Source organism: Helianthus annuus, chromosome 5 (genome assembly GCF_002127325.2).
Source record: "Helianthus annuus cultivar XRQ/B chromosome 5, HanXRQr2.0-SUNRISE, whole genome shotgun sequence".
NCBI classification, from domain to species: domain Eukaryota; kingdom Viridiplantae; phylum Streptophyta; class Magnoliopsida; order Asterales; family Asteraceae; genus Helianthus; species Helianthus annuus.
In genome coordinates, this window is record NC_035437.2 from 137173692 (window position 1) to 137185722 (window position 12031).

A 12031-nucleotide genomic window follows, 5' to 3' on the forward strand; every position below is an offset into this window, starting at 1 on the left:
GGGCCCACCACCACCACCACCACTTCCACCTTCAGCCCATCACCACCACCGCCACCTTCAACCACCACTTTACTCCGCCACATTACTACCTTGAAACCCATCACCCCTATCCACTACCGGAACTGCCGAAATTGTGAGTTAAGGCTGTTTCTCTTGCCATTGCTCGAGACGGTGCTAGTAATTGTGAGTTCTTACAAAGTAATCCATACACGGGTGATCCGCTTCCACTGTGGCACGAAGAGCTTCCGCATCAAAACTCACTTCTGGATATACTCTCATCTTCTAGTCCTGACTCGATGGTTAGTTGAGCCTATAGAGAATTTATCAAAAAAGCATTAATGTTAATTCAAATCTTATAATTGTATGCCGTTGTTTTCGGTTAGATTTCTATTTTCCGATCCGATTATAATGCTTAAAAGTCATTATGTATGTTTATGTGTGTTGTAATGATTATATTCTTGAGATTTGTTACTGAAAATTTACTTTTGTAATTCGTTTTCCTTTATGTTCACTCATTTCAGGTTTGAAGGAACGTTATATCACTTTCTGTTACTGGATCTATAATCTTTCATCCTTGAATCACACTTTTGTAATCCAATTTCAATCTCTCTATCCAAAAATGAGAACGAAAATGGCGAATCAACATTTGAACATATCACAACATTCGATCCTATACTCTCCTTCTCCATCGCTACAAACGCTAGCCTCTGCAGTTTCATCACCTTCATCAAAACGACGCAGTTTAACTCACCTCACTCTCGCGTACCGTTACGTCCACCGGTCAGCAATATTCGGAACTAAATTGAACAGATCCGAAACACCGAAAACACATCATCTAATCAAACGATCTGTTTCCGATGGTAGATAGGGGTGATGGGTTTCGAGCTACTAGTGCGGCGGAGTATAGTGGTAGTTGAAGGTGGCAGTGGTTGTGGAACTGGTGGTGGGTTTAGAGAAGGGAGAAGGAGAGAGAGGAGGAGGAGGAAAAAGATGATGAGGGGTGGGCCCATCTCTCTTTTTTTTTAATTGTTAGACCCTGGGTTGTGGCGGCGGTTGCCAAACAACGATGGCTAGACCACACCGGGCTAGCATTAGCCATGGCGTTGCCCCGCTGGTATGGTGCGGGGGGGGGGGAGGTGAGTTGACTGACTTTGGTTGGCTTGTCCAATATAGTCGTTGGAGCTAGCCGTTACCAAACAACTACTTTAACTAAAAAACTTACATATTAAACGAATATAAATACCCACCATTTTTTAACATTTTTTACCACTTCTCTACTTCTTCTACCATATCTCTTTATTTTTTATAAAATCAACCCACAACGTCCTACAGTGCATCCTTTTAACCGAAGCTACGACCTAAACAACCCCTTTGGATACCAAGAAAACCCGAACCCTAACCCGCCACCAAACCGCCCACCACCAAACTCGACCCAAATACCCCTTATACGCGGCCATCCACAACAACCGCCACATGGTTTAGTATACTCACTGTGTCCCGATCTAGCCGGAATCGCATCGTATTTAGAAAACCGTGTGTACACGAACTTTCCATACGATGATTTATCTATTCCAGTTAACCTTCCGAACCCGATTCCGTGCCCGAAACTCAATCGCAAGACGTTGGTGGTTCGTCATCCAAACTGGCCAAAAAGATAAGCCACAAGAAAGAAAAAACAGATGAAGAGAATGCAATAGCGGCCACTCAACGAACACAATTAAAGTGGACAGCTCAATAAGAAACTACTTTGACAAGATGTTGGATCGACGAATCGCAAAATCTGATTCATGGTATTTTTTATATAACATATTTAATGTTTACAATATTATTGTTCTAAGTTTTATTATAATTTTTTAAAAATGTCTAAAATATTTTTGGAATAGGGAATTCACGACACAAAAAAGATTTTTGGAATTCCATAAAGAAATCATTTCATACGCAAATGCAAAGGACAGAGGTGTATCATGAAAATGATAGCCTCTTGTCGAAGTGGGGTGATATAAATACACACGTCACCGCGTTCAACGCTTGTTTTCATAAGGCGAAGAACGCGCCAAGGAGCGGTGAAACCGATGTTGACTTTATCAAGAATGCCTTGCTAGCATACAGAGAGATCAAGAAGAACGAGTTCAAGTACATACATTGTTGGGATGTATGTAGGCACGCTTCGAAATGGGCGAGAGTCCCTCCTGCTAGCGAGTCAACCTCATCCAAAAGGGCAACAACACCCTCGTCCCAAGCTCAGTCTGATGCTCATGATCAAGAGTTTCATCTTAATTTGGATGATTTTGATGATTCTCCTTCCCGCCTACCCGACAGAGACACGTCAAAAAAATGATTCAATGAACGAGATCGGGTTCGGCATCGGGTTCGGCCTCGGGTTCTGCCCCGAGTTCGGCATCGGGTTCGGCCCTGAGTTCGGCCTCGAGTAAAGGGTTGTACATCGACCAGTTGGAAGATCTTGGGACGAAAATTGATACATTTAATTTCCTCCAACAACAAAGGATCGAGATGAGAAAAAAATATCCAAGCGTCGTACGATAAAAGATATCTCTAAAAGAAAAATGCAAAGATATGAAATTTCTCGCCATGGCTCGTATATCACCTTACCAGCCCACAATTGGCAATGACGTTGGAAACAGTGGCGGACCCAGGAATTTTTCCATGGGGTGCGGAACATTTTTAAAAATTTTAGGTCCCTAGGTATATAAGTAAAAAAATCGGGTCGGGTCATGTAAAACAAACCAACATCAAACTAAATTTATATAATCATCAAAAACATGTCAAACCTTGTTACAAACAAAATTAAAACGTCGACACCCTACGGGTTTTCATTTTTTGAAATCTATCCAAAAAATCATCTAAAACTAATTTCTTAAGCAATTCTTTCTCTATATAACATAAGTTCATCGCTCCATAACATAATGTTTCAATTTTAGTTTTAATTTTCAACTATTCAAGCGCTAGAAATCATAACGTAAGTTGTAATCACCCTAAAAATATATAAACAACATAATCACCCTAAAAATATATGAACAACATAATCACCCTAAAAATCATCTAAACAACCATAAACAATGTCAAAACACACAAAATTTAAACCTATTTAACAACTTTATTACTCTTTTTTCTCCTATAATATCAACCAAAATCATCAAAATAACAAAGAAACTTACCCGTGTTCGGATTCCGGTTAGATTTGTTGTCAAACGACGGTGGTATGGTGGCTGATTACGGTGGTCGTCAGCTGCTGGACTGTTGTCGTTGGGTGATGTTGTTCGTTGGCAGTGTAGGGACACAAGAGAGAGAGAGAGAGAGCGGGAGAGAATTTCTAAAGGTTTCGGGCTTTAATTATTATATTATAGTTTGAAATATTGTTGGGTTTGGTTAATGAGCTAAGACTTAGTGGGCTAGCTAGTTAGGAATTATAAGTGGGTAAAGGTATGGGTATTTGGGTTTAGTTAATTAGGTATTAAAAGTTATATAATTTACGTAGTATTTTTTTTAAATAAGAGTTTACTAAAAATAAATTAAAATATAAATTGATAACACTTTTTACCTAAGGGGTGCGGACGAAAAATTTCAAGGGTGCGGTCGAAAAATTCCAAGGGGTGCGGACGAAAAATTCCAAAGGGTGCGGACGGGATTTTCGGCGGAACTTAGCACTAAATTTTTTTCCCCGGGGGTGCGCCCGCCCACCTTGGGCTGGGCTTGGGTCCACCACTGGTTGAAAATGAAAGAAGAAATCATGAAAAAATATACATGGAGAAATCATGAAGTTTTTAATTTTTGTTTAATTTTATGTAGCTTTTTTTATTTTATATGTAGTTTTTTTAAAATATCATATGTAATCTTCTCATGAATTTTAATTAGTGTGTTATTTTAGTTAAATGAAATTTAAAATAGTTTAAACAAAAAAACAAAATCCACATGGCTGGTGACACAAGTCGAAGCCACACCATACCACACCCCTTGTTTTTTTAATATTACCTTGTGGATCTCATATTCGTCACGTGTCGAGCAATGCCCCCAATACAAGCCCCTCCACACCTCATAGTCTTAAGGGAAATATAGTCATTTAACACATACATAACTAAGATATTTAACATAGGTTAATTGATAAGGGTGGAAGGGGTGCTCCCCAAATCGGGAGTGGTAAACTTTTTCCCTAACCAATAATATCATGTCAACTTCCCCCTTCACTCCTCATTTTGCTCTCAAACACTAGGGGTACTCAAACACATGGAGAGTGGTAAACAATTTTTTTTTAAAAGAAAAAAGATAAATTTGTGATTGGTTGAAAGAGGGTGGAACCCACCATTAACCCCCTCCCTCTCCCTTCTTTCTCCTTTTCACCACTCGGTGAGTACTCACCGTATTGTGCCTTCCATGAGTCACCGAAAGGGTCACCGAGGATGCCCCTTCCACCCTAAGGATCACCCGAGTGCAAAGTGTAATTATTGAACCACTGAGACCAAGTCTGCAATATTTGCAAACCACATAAACTAACCGGGCATTTAACTCAAACAACAATAAACACTGATATATTACTAGAACAAAAATCTTAAATCATTTTTTTCTATATCTGTAAACACTTTTACTTCTTACGTACAAAAAACCACTAAACTGGTCTGTTCGTATGTTTATTTTCATTTTTAAATATTTACGCACACATGTGTAGGTTATGTCTAGAAAATAGACCTAACTAGATGGACTTTGTTTTTATATTTTTTTATGAATGGTAAAAGACATGAATAAATATTGCATTTCGACCGTTTCTAGTATATTTAAAAATTTTGAAATTGAAAAATTGAATACTTTATTTTGTTCCTTTGGTTCTCGTTAAAAACGTTCTTCCGTAGAATCTTCCCATATGTCCAAATGACTATTTATAATAATCTTCCCATAAGTCTAATTGACTATTTATAATGTGTTTGAAATGTTAATCCATTTTCTAAACTAAAATCCATATAATGAGGGTTGAGTTATAGTAGAGAGGGTATAAAAATAAGAATGGTAAGAAACTATTACAGTTTCCAACGAAGAATCAAGTGGGAAGGGTAATTTTGTCTACAAGAGAAAAAAGAATTTACACAAGCAAGTTACATGTTGTTTCCCACCATTTTTTAAACGTTCGTAACTTTTTATATGTAATTTCTTTTTAAAAAAATTATACCATAAAATCGAGTGTTTTTTTATCTTTAATATAATGAAACCTGGTTGCTTAATGTTATACAACATCAAAAAGAATGGGGGACTTCTCTAATTGTAACAGAACTCATTTTTATAAGCAATCGCACCGGACTCATTACCGTATAAAGGAAAGTGATTTTTTCAAAAGCTTATAATGTGTGATCTTTGGTAAAAACACCGAGTATATTTTCCTAAAATTACGCATGCGGAAATTTACAAAGTTTATAGTTATCATACGCATTCAAGTATTCAACACACTTCAAAGTTATTTGTAAGGCTGGGTGGTGTGAGCCCCCTCTAAACGTAGGGTTCTCATTAGTCCACCTAAGTTGCAAATGGGGTCCACTCTTCAGTCTCCTTTCATGCCCATCATTTCTCTCATAATATCACCTTTGGCGTCCCAGGAGAGTGTTGAGGGCTTTAAAGGCTTATGTGACAGGGGACGCCACTCTACAACTATTGGATCTAGTGGACCCCACAAAAGAACAGATAATTGGAAAGCCAAAATAGTCTACAACCGCTGACCACAAATAATAGTGCTTTGAAGATCTGCTCCTCCCAATGACAAAGACTTAACATCTGTTTCTCCTAAAGTCTACTAAAGCCAAAGGTCTGCTAAAGAGAACCGCTGCTGATGAAGACAAAGTCTGTTGAAGCAAAGGTCTGATCACCCTCTGCTAATGAAGACAAAGTCTGATGAAGCTAAGGTCTGCTGGGGATCAACAGATGATGAAGTCCAACAGAGGATCTTCAACAGATGATTGATCAATAGAGTTTTACTTTATTATCAATATAATAGTGCTTAGCCTTTAGCAGATGTTAGGAGTTTGTTAGGCTGTTAGATGTCGCTGTCTAGGTTATGTCAGCTTAGATGCTTGAGATGTTTCATTTGTACTATAAATAGAACAGTGCATGTATTGTTCTATTCATCACTTTCCTCTTGACATTTTTGTACGAACAAACAAGGAGTGATCAGGCTGAGGGGGAGTTATAATTCTTCATGCATACGTAAACTTGTAATTGCAAATTTATAAAAACATGTTGATGAAAGCAATATCTTCATTGTTGTAATTGAAAAGTTAATTATCACGCTGCATATTTTCATCTCTGTTTTATCTTCATTCTTTATTTCCATCTTAACTGTCACAACAATCAAACTCGGACCCTAACAATTGGTATCAGAGCGTGGTCAATCAAATTCGATCTAAACAATCAATTTTATATAAACAGATCAGCTCCTGCTACTGATATCGATTGTTCGTTGGATTGAAAAAAGAGTAAAAGTTTATTTACGTTCAAAAGTATTTTATACAAAAACCCCGTTTTTAAACAATAAAAAATGTCTCAAAATTCATAAGATCCACACAACACTAGTACTCTGTACAAACCTCCAATGCTTGTCAGATTGGAATATAATATCTGGCAACGTCGAATGGGTCACATACTTGCTCAGCAGAACACGGGTTATTGGAAATCGGTTATCTTCGGACCACATGTTCCGATAGTGCCGAGTGCCGGAGACCCTAAGGTTCAAGTACCAAAGAAGCTTGAAAACTACTCCGAGCAGGATTTTCAGAAAATCGAGTAAGATGCTAAAGCATTTAGCATTTTTGCTACGGCTTTACCGAATGATATCTATGCTGGCATGTTGCATTGCAATAGTGTTAAGGAGTTGTGGGATGTTTTGAAAGTGCAGTTTGGTGGCACAAAGGAAGTTATTTAAAACAACCGAGAAGTTCTTAACCAACAATATGAAACATTTTGTCACGTTAAAGGAGAATCATTAACCCAACAATTTGAGAGGTTTAGTTGTCTAATAAGTGAATTAAAACTGGTAAATGTTGATTTTCCCAATTCAACCTTGAATAATTGATTTCTAAGATCATTACCAGACAAATGGGACACTATTGCCTTTGTAACAAGAAACTCTGTCGGTTTCAAAGAGGTGAGTTTGACTTAGCTTCATGGTAGGCTCCTAACTTATGAGAGAGAGCTTAACCAAAAAAAGAAGCTTCAAGAGTCAGGAAAAGTTGCTGATGACTATGCCTTTGGTATTACAACACTTTTTGGTCAAGAGGAAAGCTCTCGTGGAAGTAAGGATCAGGGTTACGATCATTTTATTGTCATAACATCTGGTGGAGGATTTGACTCTGATTCCTACTCACCCAATTATCCTTTTGCAGCAAATGGGAAAACCAAGTGTCTGACAACTTATCTTTGACCCCACTGATTTGGAAGAAATGGACATCTTGCACCAACTTGCATTGCTAAGTGTTAGAACTAGCAAATTTTATAAAAGAACTGGCAGAAAATTTCCAGGGTTGCATGGGGGGTTGAAAGTTGGGTTGGATAAATCTAAAATCAAGTGTTACAAGTGTAATAGGTTAGGCCATTTTGCTAAAGAATTTAGGAGCCACACAAATGGACCTATTGTCACACATCCAAGTCCTAGACCTCAAAACACTCAAAACACTATCCATTATACCCAATATACCCCTGCTCCACACATGCAAAGCACTGCTCACTTTGCACACCCTGCAACCATTGTTCCAGTACAGTATGTCTAAACCACTGTTCCTCGGATACAGTATGTTCAAACCCCAGTCCCTCAGCTTCAAGTGCAACCTGCACCACAAGTTGCACAAACCTCTACTTAGGCAAAAAACAGTTAACAGAGCTTTTTCACATAAGGCTTTGTTGATTGGAGCATCTTACCTGATGAACTTACAAATGAAAATTTTGCCCTAGTTGCCAATTTTGAAAAGAAACATGATAATTTTTGTTTTATGGCACTTGAGACAATATTAGAAGGGGTTGAGTCTGAGGAAGTGGTGTCCAATTCTGATGAGGTTTGTGATAATGTTGAAACAAATGTTTCAGAAGAAAAGGTTGGTGAAGAAATGGTGAATCCTCTGACAAACCCATGGGAGTCTAGTGTTTGTGAAGGAGAGTGTGACTGTGCCATGATGGTTGCTGCTAAGGTATCACCTCAAGTTCTTAAAGACTTATGTTCTGACAAATGTGTCATTGCTTTTGCAAACATTAAAGAGGTGAATCAAAACCTTAGGAACAAGATCTTAAATGATGAAATTCAGTTTGAAAAACTTGTTAAAGAGTTAAAATCAAAATTGTTTGAAAAAGAAAGTGAAATCAGCAGTCTCAAACATGAATCAAGCATAACCAAGGATCAATTCTAAACAATGGTAGAAATATACCATAGTTGTAAAAAGGTGCTTGAATCTACCCAGATCACATGTGAAAAATGGGTAGAATCCTGCAAAGGTTATGAGTTGATGTTAGAAAAACATATCAAAAGTAATGTAAAATTTGGCACATGTTTTCGCAAAAATGACCAAGTTTCTCAAAACGTTGCTGTAAATGATTATGCTTTGGTTGAAATCATTCTTACAAACATGACTGGTCAAGAAATTAAAGTCACAGAACCAAATGGAAAGAAAATTGTTTTGGAAAGAACTTAAGGATCCTCAACTTTTGAGGAAATTGAAAAATACCAATTCAAACCAACATGGTCAGATGAATGTGACATTCTTGAGAATTTAAGCCAATGGACTTCTCAACCATTGAGGGTGTGAAAGCACCTAAAGTGAAAATCATTCCCTTAAAAGACCTTCGAGGAGATGTTACAACATTCGTTGACAAAAAGGATGAAAAGGGGAAGAAGAAAGAGAAGATATCAAACTTGTTTTGTGACTTTTGCGAAAAGAAAAATCATGTTTCTAAAAATTGTTTTCTCTTAAAGGCATATGACATAAACAAGACCAGTGTGATTGTTGCTGTACCTCATTGCACTATATGTGGTAGAAAAAATCACAAAACTCAAGAGTGTGTTTATCTCAAAAATTTTGATGTCAAAAGAAATGAGTATAAATCAAAAAACAATTGAGAGTCCACGGGCTAGTACTGAAAAAGGAAAGTCCAAATAGACCTTCATTCTTATCCAAACATCTGTTACCAAACAACTTAATGCAACCTCTGTTCCCAGAGAGGTTCAGGTAACAGATGCACCACCAACAAACCAATTTCCAAGAGGATATGGCCAACCACTTTATCAAAGATTACTACATGGTTATGAGGCCTACAAAATACCTTCAAAACCAAGAGTGAACAAGCATTCTTATGGTTACAACCACTTGACAGGAAATGGTCCATAATAGATGTTTCAAAAATATGCTCAAAACTCTGGCCATTCTCCTAGACTTGAGGCTGGAATGTCTATGACCCCATCCAAAGCCATTTTGTCTTTGGACACTCACCAAAACTAATTTGTTTACTAATGTGCAGGGAGCTTCTACTTGATTTAATAGTTTTTGGTATGTAAATAGTGGAGGCTCTAGGCAGATGACAGGATGTAGAGCCCTTCTCAAAGATTTTCTAGCACATGGAGGGGGTGAAATATCCTTTAATAACAACTCAAAAGGAAAGGTGTTAGGGTTAGGGATAGTCCAAGTAAGGAAACTCAAGTTTGAACATGTCAATCTTATTAACAATCTGAAATTTAACCTTATTAGTGTGTCTCAAATGAGTGACAAAGGCTATGGGTCATTCTTCACTAAGGAAACTTGTAAGATTGTTGGGCCAGATGTGGTGAAAAGGATTAAAGAAATCATAGCCGGGAGCAAAACACAGTTTATTACTCAAAGGAGTGGCAATGTGTATGTGGTTGATATGTTGAAAGATAATCCAATGTCTGATGCTTGTCTGTTCTAAGCTACCTCTACCAAAGAGACAGAATTATGGCATAGAAGACTTGGTCACACAAATTTTAAAACTATCACCACACTCTTAAAACAAGGTCTTGTAAGAGACCTTCCACCAAAACTTTTCACATGTGATGAAAATTGTGTTTCCTGTCTAAAAGATAAACAACATAAAAGTTCATTCAAATCCATTGATGAGTACAAAACTAGTCAGTGTTTACAATTGTTACACATAGACTTGTTTGGCCCTGTTAAAATTATGAGTCTTAAAAAGAAGAGGTATGTCTTGTTATAATTGATGATTTTTCAAGGTTTACATGGACTTACTTTTTGCACTCCAAAGATGAGACTGCAGGTATTTTGCAGGACTTTGTAAGAAAAGTTGAAAAGCAATTTGATCTACCAGTAAAAATCTTCAGGAATGACAATGGAACAGAGTTTAAAAATAAGGAGTTGGATGAATTCTGCGTGTCAAAAGGGATTGTAAGGCAGTACAGCATCCCAAGAACACCAGAACAAAATGGGGTGGTTGAAAGAAAGAATAGGACCTTAATTGAGGCTGCTAGAACAATGCTTGCAGATTTAGGTTTACCATTGTCTTTTTGGGCAAAGGCTATAAACACTGCTTGCTATGTGCAAAACAGAGTTTTAATCAACCCCAGACATCAAAAGACTGCTCATGAAACTCTGTTCAAAATCAAACCACTGATTTCTTATTTTAAAATCTTTGGTTACCCATGTTTCATTTTAAACTTAAAAGATTCAATTTCAAAATTTGCAGCCAAAGTAGATTGTGGTTATTTTCTGGAATGCTCAACTACTGCCAAAGCCTACAAAATGTTTAACATAAGAACTAGGTGTGTAGAAGAGACTTTGAATATAAAGTTCAATGAACTTTCTTCTTTAAAAATCCTAGCAAATCCTGCTGAATTGTTTGATTTAGATAAATTTAAATTTGAAGATGTGTCTGTCAAGACTAACAATGCAGGTACATGATGTGTGTAAAATGCAACATATAAATTACATCACATGAGGCATAAAACTAACCCTTTTTAAGTACTAATGTTGGGAAAAGAGTGTTTTTGTCTTCCTTTTGTATTTTCAGGATGAAATGAGCTCAAATTCACAAAAGAAGCAAAAAGACAGCTAATTCTAACATAAATACAAGAAAAGGAACAAAAGTGGATTGCCCGACCCCTCAACGGCATCCTCCCAAGCAAAGAAGAGAAGTCAGAAGACTGAACACGACCCGTGCTCAGCCAGCACGGGGCCGTGCCCAAGAAGCAGCAGAAAAGACAAACCTTTAGAAGCTTCTATTGCCCACCACGGGGCCGTGTCCAGTGAGCACGGGGGCGTGGCAAAAGTACAGCAGGCGCATTAATTGTAATTGCGAATTACAATTAATGAAGAGAGAGAGTGTCAGACGGGCACGGGGGCGTGTCCAGCGGACACGGGGCCGTGCCCAGCCTTCTGTTCAGCTTATAAATAGGAGTGCTTGGTTTCATTTCAACTCATCCCTTGGCACACCACCTCTCTCACACTTCATCCACCACCCACCACCACCATAACACCATCATCCACCACCATCATCCATTGTCCATCGAAGAGTGTGTGAGTCGTCTCGGGATCCAAGATTGATAGTAAGAGTTCTTGACAATCAAGGCCATGTTTGCCTAAGTCTCTTACATCACTTGGTGAAGACAAGTGTTTAGTATAATACTTTTTATTTTTAATATTTTGCACTTTTTATTTGGTTTTGTATTAATGACTTTAATAACTAGTTGCTTATGTTGAAGGTGATCTTTCCTTATCGTTTGTCCGTGGTGTCTTGGCAGTATTTTACTGTCTATATAAAATAAAAGATTTTCACCATTCATATCTCCACGGTCTATATGGAGGTATGTTGGCTACCTGGTCGGGGGTTAAGGGAACGGTTTGGTAAGGGTCTTGCCCTTGTTCAGCGTTTAGAGGTCCTGCAAGGGACCTGGGTCAAACTCTTTGATGGCGGGGATCCAAACTCTTTGACCCCCTCATAAGTTAACTACTATTAATACTATAACCCGGCTATTTAGGACTGTATCCCTGCTGACTCAGACTACTTAGCCGAGGGTAACGTCACC